The sequence below is a fragment of the Schistocerca americana genome, chromosome 8, assembly GCF_021461395.2.
Source record: "Schistocerca americana isolate TAMUIC-IGC-003095 chromosome 8, iqSchAmer2.1, whole genome shotgun sequence".
NCBI lineage: Eukaryota > Metazoa > Arthropoda > Insecta > Orthoptera > Acrididae > Schistocerca > Schistocerca americana.
This window is the reverse complement of record NC_060126.1, coordinates 370,106,902-370,127,314: the sequence shown is the minus strand read 5'-3', so window position 1 is coordinate 370,127,314 and position 20,413 is coordinate 370,106,902. Positions and strand designations below refer to the sequence as shown.

Here is a 20,413-nt window from a genome sequence, read left to right as displayed (position 1 = left end):
GAAATTTGGTTCGCGCACAATCATCAGTCCGAATCGTGGGTAGTGGTCAATGGTAATTTAAACGAACTACAGCCGTGTAAAAGAATTCGTGTAAAAGGTTGACCTGCTGTACATACATTTGTGCCATTCCTTTGGAGCCTCTGTTGGGGAAAGAGATAACGGCGTATTGACTTTATTGTCTATGGATTGGCGATCTTGGAGTACTCGTAACAAACGCAGCTGATGTCGAAGCTGTTAATATCATCTTGTAATGATATGAGAGAACTACTGGAGCGGAAATAAGCACAAAAACAGCAGTAATTTCCTTGTGATCCAATGAAAGTCACATCAGTCAGTGTTGGAATCAAATAAAGAAACAACATGGGCTATTAAGCAACTGTTCTAGGCGCTACAGTCTGGAACCGCGCGACCGGTATGGTAGCAGGTTCGAATCCTGCCTCGGGAATGGATGTGTCTGATGTCCTTAGGTCAGTTAGGTTTAAGTAGTTCTAAGTTCTAGGGGACTGATGACCTCAGAAGTTAAGTCCCATAGTGCTCAGAGCCATTTCAACCATTTTTTAAGCAACTGTTTACAGGTACACATGCTAGTGATAAAATCCACACCGAACGACTACCCGTTGATTTTTAAACCTATCAGCTGCTTAGCAAAAAAACTCATCCCAGAGGACTCGCTGCTAGCAATTTTGATCCAATATCCTTAAAGTAGGTCTGATGCAAAATTTTTAAGCGTATATTAAGGTTGCATACAATGAAATTCTTGAGACAGAAAAGTTTTTGTCCACTAATCAGCACGGGTTTAGAAAGCACCGCTCGTGCAAAATTCATCTTGCCTTGTTCTCGTAAGATATCTTGCGGACCATGAATGGAGGGCAACAGGCAGATTTCAGATCCGTAGATTTACAGAAATCATAAAATGTTACCCATGTCCGAGGGTCCGAGCTCACTAAATAGTTTCTCAGACGTGTAGGTAGCTCGAAGACATTTTCAGTAATAGAACCCAGTACGTTGTCCTCGACGGCAAAGTTTCACCAGAGACGCAGGTATCGTCAGGAGTGCACCAGCGAAGTGTGATAGGATCGCTCTTGTTATCTGTATACATAAAAGATGTGACTGATTGGGTGAGCGGAAAACTGCATCTGTTTGCGGATAACGCTGTAGTTTACAAGGAAGTGTGAACGTTGAGTTACTGTAGAAGGACTGACGATGAAGAGGTAAGAATTATTGTCTGATATGGTGACTGGCAGGTAGTTACAGACGTGGAAAAGTGTAAGTTAAAACAGAGGAATAGCAAAAACAGTTCTGTAATTTTCGAACACAGTATCAGTGCTATGATACTTGACACAGTCACCTCGATTAAATACCTAGCGAAATGGAATGGAAGAAGCACATAAGGCAGGTTGTGGCGAAGGCTAATGGTTGGCTTTGGTTCATTAGGAGAATTCTAGGAATGTGTAGTTCACCTGTAAAGGAGAAAGCGTTTAGAACGATAGTGCGATCCATTCCTGAGTACTACTGGAGTGTGTTGGATCTCCACAAGGTCAGATTAAAGGAAGATGTCGAAGCAACACAAAGGCATGCTACTACATTCGTTAACGGGATGTGGCGACTATTACGGTATGAACTCGAAAATGAAACATCTTTCGCAAAACACTGTGGAGAAAGTTTTTTGAACCGGCATTTGCTATTGGTAGCAGAACGATTGTACTGCCATCAACGTAAATCTTGCGCAAGGACCGCGAAGACGACGTAAGAGAAACCGGGGCTCCTACAGAGTTGTATAGACAGTCGCTTTTCCCTTGATCCATTTGCGAGTGGAGCAGGAAAGGCAATGGCTTGGTTCAAATGGCTCTGAGCACTATGGGACATAACATATGAGGTCATCAGTCTCCCAGAACTTAGAACTACTTAAACCTAACTAACCTAAGGACATCACACACATCCATGCCCACGGCAGGATTCGAACCTGCGACCGTAGCGGTCGCGCGGTTCCAGACTGAAGCGCCTAGAACCGCTCGTCCCTCACGGCCGGCCAGGGCAATGGCTACTGGTGATAAAAAATACCCTCCACCATGCACCTTGCTGTGGGTTTCTGAGTGTGTATGCAAATGTTGATGTGGAAGGCGTGGTACAGAGCGTTATCATCAACGTCACAAAGAATTTAACAGTCGCAGGGCGGGCAGCGTGTGCTGACTCCTACGACGAAAATAGATTTTTAGTCTTCTAGGCCACCTGTCATCCGAAGCGGGATGAGGGAGAACTAGGACTAATGGAGTTCTTTCCGGAATGCTCGACACTACTCGTTCACCGGATACTGAGAACCATAGAACGACATTCGAACATCCCTACAGCTGCTTTTCCACAGGTAACAGCCACGTTCGGAACTAACCCCCTTCAGTCTCTCTCCTTCCAGTCGTTTCCAAAATGGCATTCGTCCGCCATTATTACATTCGCGTTGCGATACAGCGAAGAAGTTGCTGCCGTTTTTTTTAGGGCGACCACCGACAAATGAAATGTAAACGAGGCTTCATAGTCCGCAGTTCGTGGTCGTGCGGCAGCGTTCTCGCTTCCCACGCCCGGGTTCCCGGGTTCGATTCCCGGCGGGGTCAGGGATTTTCTCTGCCTCGTGATGACTGGGTGTTGTGTGATGTCCTTAGGTTAGTTAGGTTTAAGTAGTTCTAGGGGACTAATGACCATAGATGTTAAGTCCCATAGTGCTCAGAGCCATTTGAAGCATTTTTTTAGGCTTCGTAAATATCAATAGCAGGCATTGTGGCGTATAGGCAGTAGTGAGCGCTAGTTGCTGCGAATTAAAAACCGAATCACACCTACTACTACGCTTTGTAAGCTTGCCGCACCAACTTTATGCCCTTCAACGAGTGTGGGGTTTACAGAGAAACGAACACCTTGGAGTATCGCACTACACGCCCGGCTTTTACAGCCACACATAACACTGCTAGGGAACCAACCAACACAATTGACGCCGCTTCACTATTAATACCGTCACAACTAGTGATTTTGAGCCATTTCTAAACAACAAGAGGGCAGCAACAGCGTGGTCTCCCGCTAACGCTGCTCGTGCAATCGTCAACCTACATCAAATGAACATAACACGATCAAATTTGTTATGTGTATAGTGGGAGAAACACAAGTCGAGAAAAACACAATATACAATAAATATCAGCAGACAAGTTCTTGAAGAACACGTTCTAATAAAAATATTAGAACAAAATCAAAGAATGACGTAAAAGCAGATCATCACAACCTTTTCAAATAACTGAAAATTATCAAGCAGTTGTAAATAAACTTGATGGCAATTCACGTCTCGGAAAAGGACTTTCGGTTAAAAAAATACTAGGAAAATGTCATTGTACCATATTCATATTATTATTGTTATTGCGATTTAATTTGCAAATTGTTTGGTTACTAAATAAAAGTTCAATTTCACAGCTGCCAAACGTTTTTGCAAAACGGTAACTTTTTTTCAGAAGTGGTATCCGTGTGCTGTTCTAATGCTTTAAATTTAGCCTTTGTAGACAGAATAGCCGTATTGTTGATAGCATAAGTGTTACGACTGAATTGTGTGTTGTTGGACTACCACTCATTTGATTTATTTCTTAATTTAATAGCAAGCAAAGGAATTCAATTAAAAAATAAGCAAATGAATAATATGAGTTGCAGCAGAAGAGAGCAAATGGTTTAAAACAGTTAAATTACAGTCAATTATTAATGCAGTTTCTACCATTGTTCCTTTGAATTTATGCTTTCCCCGACTGATCCCACGTCCCTCAAGGTCTTTCTTAGTTATGACTCTGAGAAACAGGATGAATGAATGTATGAGAGAGTGTACGGCATTTCTCTACGTTGCAACTTGCACAAAGACACGCAGGAGAGACTCGGCATATGCTAAAACCACGGTGCACCACATGTGGAATGATATTCTAGAAATGTGGGGGCTCTTCACTATCAGAAAATTCTTCCATTCCGAAACGCATGGAAATCGAAATGTCTGGTGAATAAGTAGTTCAAATACGTACGATTTACTTTCATTGCCTGGCTAGGCACTAAGAACTCAGTTTCGTTCATCATATTACATGATTCAGAAAAGTCAGCAATTGTGTCAGTCATGGTGACATAGTTGCAGACTTTCCTGTATCATCTAATACGATGAACGAAATCAAATACGTATGTCGTAGTTCAGACATCTAACAGTGACGTTGTCCAGCATATTATGCAGAGCACGGTTACGGCGTACTATTATATTATTGACATCTTGCATCTCCTGAACCTAGTTAATTTCTATGTATTAAGTTCTGCTGGCCAGTTTTTGACGATACGGTATAGAAAGACGCATTATCTGAACATCTGCGTAGATTATGGTGCTGATTGATAACAGATGAACCTGGTAGCAGTAGTAAAGGTTTTTCACAAGATGCTGACAGTGCTACATCATGAATTTCGACAAATATATAACAGCTGTAGGGCACCAACTATTGAAAATGTTAAAGTATACGAACCATAAAAATTTAAATGCTTTCTTAGAACCCAAAATCCTACAGCCTTTGTAACCTATGTACACTTTCCAGTAACTAATAACACGTGTACCTAATGTTCTGTTATTCTCAGAAAAGGCATCTTTTCCGAAGCATTTTGTACCAGCAGAATGCGAACGAGTGTATTGCTGCAATTCATTATGACAACGAAATACGGTGCTCGTGTCTGAGCAAAAGTTACGAAACTGATTATGTTGGGTGAAAATATGAATTTAAGCAACAATTATTGAAATTTATGTAGGCGGTAATGGTCAGTGCACGCGCGAGAGTGACACTGCAAGAGATTATGAAATGTTTCAAAATTACTTAATCATATCACTGAACGTTTCGTAATAATGAAAATCAAAAATCATTTACTTTACCTGTGACAAGTAATGCGACAGTGATAGAGAAACGATACTTCACTAGGATGTTGCCGGCCGGAGTGGCCAAGCGGTTCTAGGCGCTACAGTCTGGAACCGCGTGACCGCTACGGTCGCAGGTTCGAATCCTGCCTCGGGCATGGGTGTGTGTGATGTCCTTAGGTTATTTAGGTTCAAGTAGTTCTAAGTTCTAGGGGACTGATGACCACAGCAGTTAAGACCCATAGTGCTCAGAGCCATTTGAACCAGGATGTTTACGGTCTTTGAGTTCCGCTATTTATTTTCAGTAAACACAATTCATTAGCAGAAACGCGATAAATGAATATTCAATACGTCACTGTTAGCAGCAATGTAGAATCACCCAAATAAATATGTAAAATTATAAAATACTGTTAATTAGTGTTTGAACTTTGCTTTCCCTGGAGAATTTAACATCTGAGTAATTACTTTCTCAAAAAGATAATTAATGTAGTTAAAATTGCAGAAGTTAGTCATCACTGTTCACGGTAATTACGGGCGCAATTGTCGCAGACTTGGAGTCTGTATGAAAAATGATAAAACTGCGACTGTCATGCGGAAATGTCACCGTGCCAGCGTACAACACATTTAAATACATTAGCGCGACATCTAGAATAAAACTATGTGTCGTAGTCAGCGTTTTAAAACTTTTAGAGAAGTGAGGAAAAGACAATTTAACTGACAGGGAAAAAAACTGATAGTACAGAAATAAATATAACGTAAGTATACAGTACATTAGTTTATAGCAATAATGACATTAAATTTATGGATTCTTTGAGCAAACGAACAGGATTATAAATAGGAACTACGTGTTCGTAAAAATGCCCTGAAGCTCTCTCAGAAAATGAAAAAAATTCTGTGCTGAACGCAAAAAGAAACAAGAAATAGAATGGCTAATGTGATCTACATTCGACCTTCTCGAAACCATGAAGAGATAGTGTGAATGAAGAAACAGTTATTACAGATAACATATAATGTTGGAAAGCACGGGAATGCTAATTTACCTATAAAATATAGTGGACAAGCAAAGATCATAATTAAGCAGCAACATCGAGTGTATGGAATGACAAAACTACAAAGCGAGTGTACAAGAGTTTTACGTAGAGGACTGGGTTACTCTGGGGCAGATACGGGAAAAAGACCCAACGCAAAGAGATTTATTAGAGAAAGTGTAGCAAAACCGCCATAATGGACAGGGTAAAGTATGACGAGTGATGCAAATAGTGGAATAGATAAGACTGGTACAGTGGACTGAAAAGCAGAATGGTATGGTCGTATGAAAAATATGCTTTATAATAGAAAACCTCAGAAAGTGTGGGCTTGGAGATTTCCTGATAGGCGCCATGAAAAAATATAGACGCCATGAGAGAAAGGCTGTTAACAGAAGATACTTGCACAGATGAAGAGGCATGATAGTAGGATTGCGGTAGAAGGTCAGTGGTTTAGTGATAGAGCAGCTGCAGTACATATAAGAGTAACACTTAACGAATTAAGACGCGCCGATGACGGGAACATGTTGGACACTGATACATTCATATAGACAGGTAAGCCAGGGCTGGACGCCGGCGTTTCTCACCTGCTCTCCGACCCTAAGCCGACAGGTGGTGCCCGCGCGTTATCGGGGATTAGGAGCAGCCGCTGTCGGCGCCACCTCGTACCGAATTACCGCCGCATTCCTGCACCCACAAGGCATACGTAACAGCACGCACCTTCAGTACACGATGTTAACACGTTGTCCCGCGTATGTGATCTCCGATAATACGCTGTCAGTCTGCCTGCCTTTGGGTGTATCGATGGCAAAGAGAACAAGTGTTGGTCAGTAACGTGACGTATTGTTTTCCGCAGTGAACATTAACCAGAAGCACATCGTAACGTCGGTACCACTCTCATCCTATTAACGATAAACATAAATACCTCGCAGTTCAACTTGTTTTATGACGCTTTCGCACGAAAGGAGGTGTCGTACCACATGATTGCACGATCGCAGCACACTGATTGTAAGCAGTAAGCAGTCACATCCATAAAACCTCTGTGAGTATGCGTAAGGAACGATTTAAAGTGGACGACAACATAAAAGTAATTGCAGTTAAGGCAGATGCTAGGCTGAGATTCATTGGAATTATCCTAAGGAAATGTGGTCGATCCACAAAGGAGGTAGCTTCCAAAACCCTCGTTGGATCTTAAAATACTGCTCGTCAGTCTGAGATCCATACCAAGTAGGATTCATAGACAAAATAAAGAAAATCCTAAGAGGAGCCAGCGCGTTTCGTTATAGATTCGTTTAAGAAGCAGGAAAGCTTCACGTAGGTGATCATCCAACTCGAATGGCACACGCTACAAGAGATGCGATCTACATCATGATATGGATTAGTGTTAAAATTCCGAGAGCGTAATTACGTATAAATGTCAACCAATATATTCCTCATTTTTATTTTTTACTGTGTTCCTGCAGACATGCATGCTGAAGGAACAGACATTGTAAAATAAAAATAAGTTTTGCAAGACTCAAAGAGCAAAAACCTAACATTGACCTTGATTCCTTGTATCTTCGAAGCTGCTACGATACTTCATAGTAGCTTTTGCTGTAGTACTTAGCAGACCTGTTTCATCTGGACGTTCTCTACCTTGCAGCATACGTATTGTTACGGGTGTTTCTACGCTGTACAGACCATGCTGATCTGGTCTTAGCGCATGTAATAATCGTTTCGGTTCCGATAAAACTTTTGACGAGTGGCTGCCTTATCCAGATGATTTTTATTCTTATTTTATGCCATGTTCGGCCAACTGACGGATGAAGTCTCTACTGCTATATTTTCGCAGTATGATGATGCCTCGAAAGAGCGAAACGCTTAATTGGTATTAATAAAACAATTTTGCAACCGAGACTGCATTTATTATTCAAAACATATCATAACCGGTTTATGTAACAAACAGCTAATGATGGAACAGAACATAATCTGCAAAACAACTTACTATAGCTACATAGTGGAGCAGGTGTTGTTCAAGCGGGCATGAGACGCTGCGAAATGGCAGGGGGTAGGCAAAAAAGTGGTTCAAATGGCTCTAAGCACTATGGGACTTAACATCTGAGATCACCAGTCCCCTAGAAACCTAACTAACCTAAGGACATCACACACATCCGTGCCCGAGGCAGGATTCGAACTTGCGACCGTAGCAGTCGCGCGGTGCCGGACTAAAGCGCCTAGAACCGCTCGCCCACAGCGGCCGGCAGGGCGTAGACGATTCGCCATGTATGAAGAAAGATTCAGTTTCAAGTCGTTATCAAGGTCCTTGATTCATGTTCGTTATGGCTCCCAAAATCATTCTAGGGTGCTCCCGAGGTGGTTAAATAAAACTGTGATCATTACCATTCCTGATCGTTACCAAAACCGGGATGGTGTAATGTCTCAAAACGTGCTGCATTTTCTTTATTTCTCTTCATCAGGGTACACAGTAAATATACTTGCAGAATGCGAGCGGTTTCGTCTTTGATGAGGCATCTTCAGAAATAATTACGGGCTGCTGAAGATGTACACGAGATTTCGTTTCCATTAGCTGATGCGATTAACCCGTGCGCTCCAAGATGCTCACTCCCCTTTAATCATACAATGAAGGCTTTCACGACCGGATGGTACTGTTGTTGATAATTCTTCCGGGTTATATGGCCGTGGTCCATGGAATACTTTTATTCCTAACGTTTCGTCCAATACTACGTTGGACATCCTCAGAGGTATGGCTGGTCCTGCTGAATCCTGCCGAGTGGGCAGGACTCAACAGGACCAGCCATACCTCTGAGGATATCCAACGTAGTATTGGACGAAACGTTAGGAATAAAAGTATTCCATGGACCACGGCCATATAACCCGGAAGAATTATCAACATCACTCCCCTTTGCTGAGAAACAGTAAAAACAATGGAAGGCAGAAAATTATCGGATCTCACTTACTTAGTTGAGCAGGCGAACGCCACCTGCCACTGCTTGAAGACTTAAGCAGTACAAGCGATCAGGCTTCCATAGGAATTAATATAATGGCTGCCTGTCCGTGCTCGTCGACAGCTAAACAGTGCTTCCAAACGGGACCGTTTTCCTGCTGTACGCGTTTCGCGGTGACTCAAATCTGTAAAGATAAGCACGGCCCCAGCGCTGTCACCGTCTCCGTCGAGTATTTGACCCTTGTTAGCCCAGCAGCGAGGCCATCTCCGTCATTAATCTGCGTTTAGGGCCAGCCTGGCAAACTTTGCGCACGCAACTGCGCTTTCTAATTGAGAATGCCAGTGTGATGTCACTCCTGTTTCTGTTCCTTGCGCTGCCACTGAAACACTATATTTTTCCTAATTATTGACTCGTCTCCATGACGGGCTCGTCCCTTGCTCTTCCTTTCTTAACTTTGTATGGTGTGTAACTTCCGCCAGTGTTCACTGGAGACTTTCTTGCTGATTTAATTAGTGTCATTCAAAAAAAGAAATGAGACATAGAGTCTACAATGGAAATTGCTGAAGGGATGGTAACGCTATTGCCTAGGAAGAAGGTGTGCTATCTATAAAAGTGCTGAGGCCCCAAACTTGTCGCTGGAGGGACTCGTGCGCTCACCCACATGGCGACAGGACGAGCACCTGCATCGTCGACCGTCCACTGCACTCAGTCGTGCTGAAAACAGAGAAATGTTCTCCATTTCAAAAAAGAGCAACAGAGAGCACTGCGTTTCCGGATAGCGGAAGGAGTGCGGGGTACAGAATGTCAAAAGCGTAACAAGAGCGTTGTATGTCCACTGCATGCGATTCGAGGAAGAACGGATGTCGTTGGGCGACAATGGACCATCTGGGACGCCGCACCGTGTTACCGATACCATTGTCCTGCAGGTGGTTCGCTAATTATTGAAGACCGGCGAGCCACTGCTCCAGAGTTCGGACTGAGCATCGGAACTGCAACGGATATGCTCCCCGTAGACTTGTGCCTTTCTTCGACGAATTTATGTTCCCCGCACTCCTTTCGCTAAGGGGAGTACGTACGCACTATACCTACAGTGATAAAATTGTAAATTGACGCCCCCTTATCAAAGAACTTTGATAGATAGAGACCTGACATTTTTTAAAAGTGTTTTATGACGCCTTTTCTGATTACTGAACCAGACTCAGAACGTAGAAACAAATAATTAATTAGTTACAAATTTTTAAAGTTATAATCACTTTTTTCTTTAAAAAATCCACTTTTTAGCTCTGTAACTAAGAAACCGTTAGAGGTAGATGTACACTCTTGGAAATGGAAAAAAGAACACATTGACACCGGTGTGTCAGACCCACCATACTTGCTTCGGACACTGCGAGAGGGCTGTACAAGCAATGATCACACGCACGGCACAGCGGACACACCAGGAACCGCGGTGTTGGCCGTCGAATGGCGCTAGCTGCGCAGCATTTGTGCACCGCCGCCGTCAGTGTCAGCCAGTTTGCCGTGGCATACGGAGCTCCATCGCAGTCTTTAACACTGGTAGCATGCCGCGACAGCGTGGACGTGAACCGTATGTGCAGTTGACGGACTTTGAGCGAGGGCGTACAGTGGGCATGCGGGAGGTCGGGTGGACGTACCGCCGAATTGCTCAACACGTGGGGCGTGAGGTCTCCACAGTACATCGATGTTGTCGCCAGTGGTCGGCGGAAGGTGCACGTGCCCGTCGACCTGGGACCGGACCGCAGCGACGCACGGATGCACGCCAAGACCGTAGGATCCTACGCAGTGCCGTAGGGGACCGCACCGCCACTTCCCAGCAAATTAGGGACACTGTTGCTCCTGGGGTATCGGCGAGGACCATTCGCAACCGTCTCCATGAAGCTGGGCTACGGTCCCGCACACCGTTAGGCCGTCTTCCGCTCACGCCCCAACATCGTGCAGCCCGCCTCCAGTGGTGTCGCGACAGGCGTGAATGGAGGGACGAATGGAGACGTGTCGTCTTCAGCGATGAGAGTCGCTTCTGCCTTGGTGCCAATGATGGTCGTATGCGTGTTTGGCGCCGTGCAGGTGAGCGCCACAATCAGGACTGCATACGACCGAGGCACACAGGGCCAACACCCGGCATCATGGTGTGGGGAGCGATCTCCTACACTGGCCGTACACCACTGGTGATCGTCGAGGGGACACTGAATAGTGCACGGTACATCCAAACCGTCATCGAACCCATCGTTCTACCATTCCTAGACCGGCAAGGGAACTTGCTGTTCCAACAGGACAATGCACGTCCACATGTATCCCGTGCCACTCAACGTGCTCTAGAAGGTGTAAGTCAACTACCCTGGCCAGCAAGATCTCCGGATCTGTCCCCCATTGAGCATGTTTGGGACCGGATGAAGCGTCGTCTCACGCGGTCTGCACGTCCAGCACGAACGCTGGTCCAACTGAGGCGCCAGGTGGAAATGGCATGGCAAGCCGTTCCACAGGACTACATCCAGCATCTCTACGATCGTCTCCATGGGAGAATAGCAGCCTGCATTGTTGCGAAAGGTGGATATACACTGTACTAGTGCCGACATTGTGCATGCTCTGTTGCCTGTGTCTATGTGCCTGTGGTTCTGTCAGTGTGATCATGTGATGTATCTGACCCCAGGAATGTGTCAATAAAGTTTCCCCTTCCTGGGACAATGAATTCACGGTGTTCTTATTTCAATTTCCAGGAGTGTATTTTGGTGGTTCAGTAGCTACAGTGTACTAACAGGTAACAAACTGCTTAATAAGGTGGAATTCCTGAGATAAGGGGTCAAATATTTTAAAAACTGTTATTTTCAGGAAACCAAGTTCAGTTTCAGATGGCATCATCTCATATATGGATGAATGGTAGTTCCCATGAACAGCCAGCCCATAATCAGCATTGTCTGTATCCTGTTCCTGATAATCTTGCAAGCCCAGGCGCTTCCTTCTTTCCCTGTCTCTTGCTTGTTTAGTGATTTCTTCACCTGCACACTGGGCTCTCATGATTCAAAATCGATCCGTTCGCTGAGAGGCTTGCAGTATGTTGGCTCGTGGAGTGCTATCAATTTGCTCTTGTACACCAATTCTTCCCTTGTTACCATCATTAAATGTTATCATAAACACCCAGACGGAGTTTCGATTTCTATAAACACATTTTTGGGAATACGTTGACGTTATTGAAAGGCTCATTCGGGTTCTGCGTTAGACCAAGAGATATTTGGAAAGAAGGGCAGTATAAAGTAACTATCCATACACTGGTGTAACAGCTTCCATCACTGCAGAAGCCATGCTCTTTTTGTGCCTAAATTATTTCTCTGTACCTGTTGCTTGATCTTAGCAGTAGTCCGCAGCTCGTGGTCGTGCGGTAGCGTTCTCGCTTCCCGCGCCCGGGTTCCCGGGTTCGATTCCCGGCGAGGTCAGGGATTTTCTCTGCCTCGTGATGACTGGGTGTTGTGTGATGTCCTTAGGTTAGTTAGGTTTAAGTAGTTCTAAGTTATAGGGGACTGATGACCGTAGATGTTAAGTCCCATAGTGCTCAGAGCCAATTCTTAGCAGTACTTGCACCGCGAACCAGCACCCGGTGGACAAAGATCAAATACGAATATAGGGGTATCATCAGTGGATGATTTGTAGAAGAATGATCACACACTGCTCTATCCATTTCTTGTAGGTCATGGGTTGTATGCTACTGCCATTTCTTAATAATGCTAGAGTTCACCAATGTTTTTATCTGAAAGTCTTCATTTACCATTTAGAATTCATTTTCTTTGCAATTCAGCACTTACGAAATGCTAGATTTATGCGAAATACCGCCACTTTAGTTAGCACAGTGCGTCCAATCTCTTAACATGAAAATGAAATCAAGATTAAATAGCTGAAAACTTAGCCTTCTAGGTTAAATACTTCCGAAGATAGAGATAGCGTTATTCAATGCAGAACAGCTGAATTTTATTATTTATTGATTGATTTACTTAACCTGGTAAGATTAGGGCCATCAGGTACTCTCTTACATCTAACCAGCGATTCTACTTATTTTACTTTCATTGTTTTAGTAGGTTACATCTAGTACAGAAGGTGAGATAAACAATTACAAAGGCACACTTGGAAAAATACATATATATACACAGTTTAGATTCGTAGATGATACGTACTGCTATAATTAGACATTACGATAGAGATTTTAGATAGGAGTGCTAGCAGCAGGGGGTATGAGGAAGACTGATGGCGAAGGGAGAAGAAGAATAGGGACATGATGAAACATAATTAAGGAAATATAAAGGAAAAGAAGATTGCGTGGTTGTTGGAGATAGATGAAGAGGAGGAAGAGAAAGGAGTAAGATAGGAGACACTAGCTTTGCTATTTGACAGAGGGGAGAATTGATCTTGTACATTAATTTTGTGGAGAACGTTATGAGGATGACAGTAGCAAATGCTTCAACTTCTTCATGAAAGTAGCAGGGGATCGAATTTTGCGCAAGGTAAGGGGCAAACTGTTCCAGAGGCGGACAGCAGCAAATGAGAAGGAGTTTGCAAAAGTTTTTTCTTTTGTGAGTGGGCACAGTTAGGATACCAAATAACAGTGACCTCGTGTTTCGATTATGATGGCATGAAACGTGTTTAATCTCTGAAGCAAGGTACTAGGGTGCTTGCGCGACGAGGAGTCAGTGAAGTAGACATAGAGTGTGGTAGTCACGCAATTTGTCCGGCCGCAACTATACCCTAGTTGCGAGTATGAGGCATTAACATGATCATATCGGCGAATGTTGCAGGTGTAACGCACACAGGCATTCATGGTTAGTTCTAACCGTCTTTTGTTTTCACTACTCATGCCTTGTTGAACTACATCACAATAGTGGAGGTTCGGTAGAACGAGTGCTTCCACGAGCTGGCGTCTCACGTCCTGTGGAAATACGTTCGGAAAATTTTTGAGAGCATAGAGACAAGCGGACGTCGTCCGGCACAGTGCGACTGTATTCTCTGTCCAGTTGAGATGCTCATCCAAAGCTACACCCAAGTTCTTAACTGTTGCCGGCCGTGGTGGCCGAGCGGTTCTAGGCGCTTCAGTCTGGAACCGCGCGACCGCAACGGTCGCAGGTTCGAATCCTGCCTCGAGCATGGATGTGTGTGATGTCCTTAGGTTAGTTAGGTTTAAGTAGTTCTAAGTTCTAGGGTACTGATGATCACAGATGTTAAGTCCCATAGTGCTCAGAGCCATTTAACCATCTTAACTGTTTTCTGATGTGGTATTGGATTACCGTCAAGCAGAATAGGAGGCAGCCGGTCGCGGAAATCTGAACTTATTACTTTCTGATAAGCTATTAAGATTACTTGAAATGATAAAATGTACATTTCCAGTTGGACTTATTTGATAAATAGTACATCAAATTGTTCAGGGGAGATCAAATATTATTAAGAGATAATAATTTTAAAAAGTCACTTTTAGACCAGTTTCAGCATACTTACTCTCCTGGAAACGCACTACTCTCCGTTCCTCTTCTTCCGAAGCCCCCATTTCACCTTCTCAGTACGGCAAAGTGCAGTGGGCGGCCGGCGTGTGCCCGTACTCAATCTTGTTGTAATGTGGGTCTGCCCTCACGTCTGTCTAGCAGAGAATTCAGGGCCTCAGCGGTCTTACAGGGGCTACACCCTGTTCAGTGGCCAATGGCATTACGATCCCTTCAGCGGTTTCCATTTTACAGCTTCCGGCTCGTTTCTTTTCGAATGGCAAAATAGTTCAACTTCTTTTAACGTACGCCCACACAGAGCGTCTTACTGTGTGCTACTGAAGAGGCGCGGGAACAAATGAAGCTGCGTCGTATCTGGTGGGAAACATGTAATGTGCGAACTTGAGCTGCAGTCCACACGTTGGTTCAGTGACGTTGTGACAATACGTTATAGCAAGATTTTGGTATACTACTTGAGAAGCTAATTATGCGTCTGTACAGGCGAAATGATGTTACGCCTAACGTAGTTCCTTCAAAGATCGAGCCCTGTAGAAATAGCAGAAAGAAGACGTTCCTGTTTTATCAAAAATTAAAAACGCGCTTCAATTTGCATAGCTTCCCATACTTGGTGGGCATCTAGTGTGGTATGTCAGCGACAACAGCCAAGAGCCATCAGACTCTTTACGAAATGACAATGTATTCACCAGCGCTCTGTAGAGGTTTTTCGATCGCGATGTCTATTGATAACAAAAAATAAAAAACTTTCATTATGCAGTCCCATTCAGAAGACTACATAAATAAAAATATGAGGGCAGACGACTGAATGCCCTGCAACCCAACAAACTCAAAGTCTAATAAAATGGAGACCAGTTACTCAAACTTCACATCTGAAAAGAGAAACTTTTCAGCGATTATTACTAAAATTGCAAAACATGTGATGGAGTTCAGTTACATTTTATTATGTTCTTCGTGTAATGAAACTGCTTCACGAAAGTATTTTCAGATGCACAGAAATAATAGAATATCATCACTCATCATCTTTTAGACTGTTGGGAATTGGTTTGAATCTGTAAAAAATTTCTAACACTTCGTAGACAATTGGTTTCACACCAAGAAGTAATGACAACCATTGCCACTGTCACACATTTCCATTTCGAACTTTCATCTAAAAATTAGTTGTTCATAGTCTTTGTCATTCTATTAGACTTCCAGTTGGTTCGGTTGCAGGCTGTTCAGTCGTCTGTTCTGATATATTTATGTATGTAATCCTTTGAATGCAAATGTCGCAATAAGCGTTCTTATTTTCTATTGTAAACAGACACTGCGATCAAAAACATCTACAAAACAGTGGTGAATGCCTGTTCATTTAGTAAAGAATAAGATGACGCTTGTCTGTTGTCTGTGAAATACCATACGTGTTTCCCACCATTTATGGGAAGCTGAGCGCATTGGTGTGCGTCTTTCATCTTCGATCAAATAGGAACGTCTTTGCTATGCTGTTTCATGCGTCAATCGCATCCAGAAAGTTGAAAAAGGAAAGAAAAATACGTGATCGCACTATGAGAAAAAAAGGCTACTCTACAGAAAGTAACTTGGCTCATTCATACATTGCTACATCGCTACCCATACTCCGAAAGGAGCTGGCAAATAGTTGTGTTTCTGTTTTTCTGTTCTATTAGTGTTCGCATTAGTCACGGTACACTTTGTGTACAACTTGAGACGAAACCGGAGTGGCAAGCGCATCCACATACACCTCCGCTGTCCACAACTCAATAATGAGGAGGTACGATTCCGGAAGTAATAATCCGTAAAGTAAGTTAAGTTTAAGACAGAGAATACCCAGAGGTTGTTTTCCATAAAATTATGTACCAATAAAATAGTTATGTTCCAGTATAGTTTAATATTTTAGAGAATAGGACATGGACTCAATATTAAGAGACGAAGGTCAAATTCGACACGTAACTACAGAATTAAAAGAAAATAATGTGTCTATCATTTTCTGAAAGAGATAATATTGCTCCTAAAATCGGGTGTATTAGAAAATACTTTGAAATATTGATGTGCCACTTCGAAGAATTAAACTTCAACAATGACAAAAATTATTATTTTTCAAGTAATACGATACCACGGAAAATTGGACTACACCTAATAAAGAGCCGTGGCGTTCAAACCAACCTTCCATTTGATGACATCTTTAACAGGTGGAAGCAGCTATCAGCTAAATACGGCATTTGAGCAATTCACCCAACATATTGTCATTAGTGGAAGACACACTTTGCACAGACAACACAGCAAGTAGTCTTACTCTTGAGGGAGTGACCGATTGCATGTTTATTAAAATTAAACATACCGGTTGCCTGTTATGTTGCATTATGGTTCACACTAGCGGTTTAGAATCATCCACAAGTCATTTTAAGTGTATTATTATTGTCGTTGTTGTTATTGTTGTTCTGGTCGTGGTGGTGGTGGTCATCAGTCCAAAGATAATGGAACTCTCCCACATTAGTTTATCCTGTCCAAGCCATTTGAACCTGTTCACTCTCCCCCCCCCCCCCCTCCCACACGCACACACACACTTCCCACCACATCAAATATACGATACATTCGTGCCTTAGGATGTGTCCTAGCAACCGTTACTAATTTTAGTTAGATTGTGCCATAAATTCCTTTCTTCCCCGTTCAGTTCAGTACATCCCCATTATTTATTTCATTTAACCATCCAGTTTTCAGCATTCTCCTATAGCATCACATTTCATCATCATCATCATCATCATCATCTTGGACAGTTTCCAGCCACTGGCTGGGTCTGTCGGGAACACAAGCCTCTCCATCGTGTTCTGTCTTTCCACCATTCCCCCTCTTCCACCTTCGTCCAGTTCTCTCCTCTTCTCGTCACACATTCCTTCACTCCCTTCACCCATCTATCTCTTGGTCTTCCTCTGGGCCTCTTCCCCTCCAGTTGCAGATCAAACATCCTCTTTGGAATTCTTCCCTCATCCATTCTCTTCATGCGTCCATACCACTGCAGTCTTGATTTTTCTATCCTGTCCTGTACTGGTTCCTCCTTTAGTCTTTCCCTCACATACACATTTCGCAATCTGTCTCGTCTTGTTACACTCAACCTGCTCCTCTGGAACTTCATTTCACTAGCCTGTATTCTACTTTTGTCGCTTTTGTGCATTACCCATGTCCCACTTCCGTATGCCAATATGGGGACAAAGTAGGTTCGGTATATATGTTGTAGCATCACATTTCAAAAGCTTCTATTTTCTTTTTGTCTAAACTATGTACCGTTCCCATTTCATTTCCGTACAAGGCTATACTCTAGAATAATACCTTCAAAAAACACTTCCTAGCATTAAATTTCGTTCGATGTTAATAAATTACGAAAGCAACACATCAATCAGTATTCCAGCGTCCATCGTGGTCATTTCAAATTAAGTTACTTTAGTAACAAACCACTATTTCTGTGGACGAGTTGAAATCGGTAAACTGTCATAAATTCTGCACAGATGTGAATAAGCAAGTACTTTCGAAGGTAGTGTGAGGGTCCAGTCTGACAATGTCAAATTTTTCTTCTTTTCTTTGAGATATTAATGCTAGAAATTTCCGGCATATAATTCGCATGGGTTACTTTCGTGTCTTTGGCCACAGTGGCACAGTGCTAGAGTGTGTTCGCGACCTCGAGAAGCTGGTGGCATTAAGGGAAAGCAGCATTTCGGTTCCCTTCAGCACGTCACGTACCGTCTGCGGCTGTAACAGTTACTCTGCCTAAGTGCCTGAAGCTGCGATGGCCTAGCGCGGTAACTAAGCACATCAGAATTACGACCGCGCGAATAGCATCCCGCGCCGCTGTCCCGACCTCGACGTCGGAGTTTGCACTAGCAGGCGCTAACGACCGCCGTACATTACCGGCGATGACCGTGAGGTGGCCATAGACTCTGTGTTAGCATGCGGCAATTCGCCGAAGACGCTCAAGGCCCCAGCGACTCCGCTGTTTGGCTTGCAGAAAGGTGACGCGCCGTGTCCAGCGGCAGGGACCGTCCCCCTCGAGGAGGTGACGTCACGCGACGACAAGCGTCTGCAATTACTGCGAGAGCAGACTGCTGTTTACTGGCGACGACAACCGCCTGCACGTACGACAGGCGGCTGCGGTGACAACGCACTACCCTCGCCAAAGAGACACATTTAATTATTGCAGTTGAAACCGGTAACGCTGAATTGAAAATTCTGCGATACTAGATGAAATATCATTTTAGAGTCTTTAATTTTTTTTTACTATCAAAAACAGTCTTGATCACAATTTATTTATTACGGTGACCGGTTTCGACCACTACTGTGGTCATCTTCAGACCCACAAGTCGTATACAAAGCTTTAATTAGAGGGCTACATACATTAAATAAAATACATATAAGTTATAAAGCTATAAAACGATGAATTACCAATGAGTAAGAACCTCCTTCTGCTGGAGAATCACTACTGGAAAAAGCAGTGCAGTCTTACTATACATAATGGAGGCTCCGCCCACTTCTGACGGAATTATGTCATTACTAACCAATGGGTTATAGGTTTTCCTCTTAGTACTGATCTGTAAGAATTATTATGTAATTAATGTGAATGAAAGTCTCTTATTACACCAGCAAATCGTATCTGTGCAGCATGTACTATACATGTCAGCTAAAGATTGTTGCAGCCTACTCATTGAAAATCGTTTCAATAAAGACATGTTGCTGCTCAGTAGTACATCGTCTGACGTGACAGTCTTTGCCATTCCACTTTCGCAACAACTTCGTTAGAAAGAAGCCTGCTGTCACATCTTTGCACTGGCGTTTATCCTCACCATGGCAACCACTAGTTTGCCTATCGACTTTACAACAACTTCTGTGGAAAGAAGCCTGCTGCCTCATCTTTGTAACGATATCGAATTTCACTATGGCAACCAGTGGTTCCAAATGGTTCACTAACAGGCCTTGAGAGGGCAACCCATGTACTGTCAAAACGAAGTTCATTTATCCTACATGTTTAAATATTTTTAACGCTTCTTAACGGACAATAGCTGTTAAATAAGTTAAGTGTAAGAATTATTATGTAATCTATTGTGTGTTTATTTTCATTTCTTGACAATGTTCTTTTAACTAAGAAATTTTACATCGTTATTCGACCTATAACCCGATGGTTAGTAATGGCATCATTCCGTCAGAAGTGGACGGAGCCTCCATTATATATAGTAATACGTGCACTGGTTTCTTCAGTAGTGATTCTCCAGCAGAAGGAGGTTCTTACTCATTGGTAATTCATCGTTTTATAGCTTTATAACTTTATGTATTTTCTTTAATGTATGTAGCCCTCTAATTAAAGCTTTGTATACGACTTGTAGGTCTGAAGATGACCACAGTAGTGGTCGAAACCTGTCGCCGTAATAAATAAATTGTGATCAAGACTGTTTTTGACAGTAAATATTTGTAAAACTTTGATGACTGTTCTACCATGATGTATTCTGAAGTCTTTTCTTTCATTTTAGCTGGAAGCAAGGTCGTGGTCTTGAAGTGTTGGTGAAATATTAAAATTTCCCTCAACCACATAAAATTCGTGTTAAGATAACAAGCCACACGACGTGTTTCGAGAGCAGGCTTTCATACTCGGCTAAAATACGCAAGAATCTTTAAGAAAACAGGTTAGTACTGTAATAGCGTAAACCCGTCGAACTACACAGTCTCTGTGTTACTTTACATTCAATCGAAAGACTGAAACTCTTTCATGCAACGGTGTCACTGTCTCCTCACTTTGTTAAAGAATTAATCTTTCTCAAAGATTCTTGTACATTTCAACTGAAGATGAAAACCTGCCATGGAAAGTTGTCGTGCGACTTGCGATCTTATAGCGAATTTTATGTGCTTGAGTCACATTTTAATGTTTGATAAAAATGTTACGAGCTCCGTCATAGTACTCGTACCAACACAATTTACAATGATCCAGGAAAGCGTTTATGTCTTTATTCCAGTGACAGACCAGTATACACTGAAGTGGCAAGCCATGAGATGTCGACATACACACATAGAGATGACGGTAGTATCGCG

General features: G+C 43.0%; 1 protein-coding gene across 1 annotated transcript in view; it reads left to right on the top strand.

Annotated features, from left to right (window-relative positions):
* The window catches only part of LOC124545856, a 1,204,377-nt gene that overhangs the window by 87,119 nt on the left and 1,096,845 nt on the right, over window positions 1–20,413 (top strand). The gene's annotated exons all lie outside the window — the stretch shown is intronic.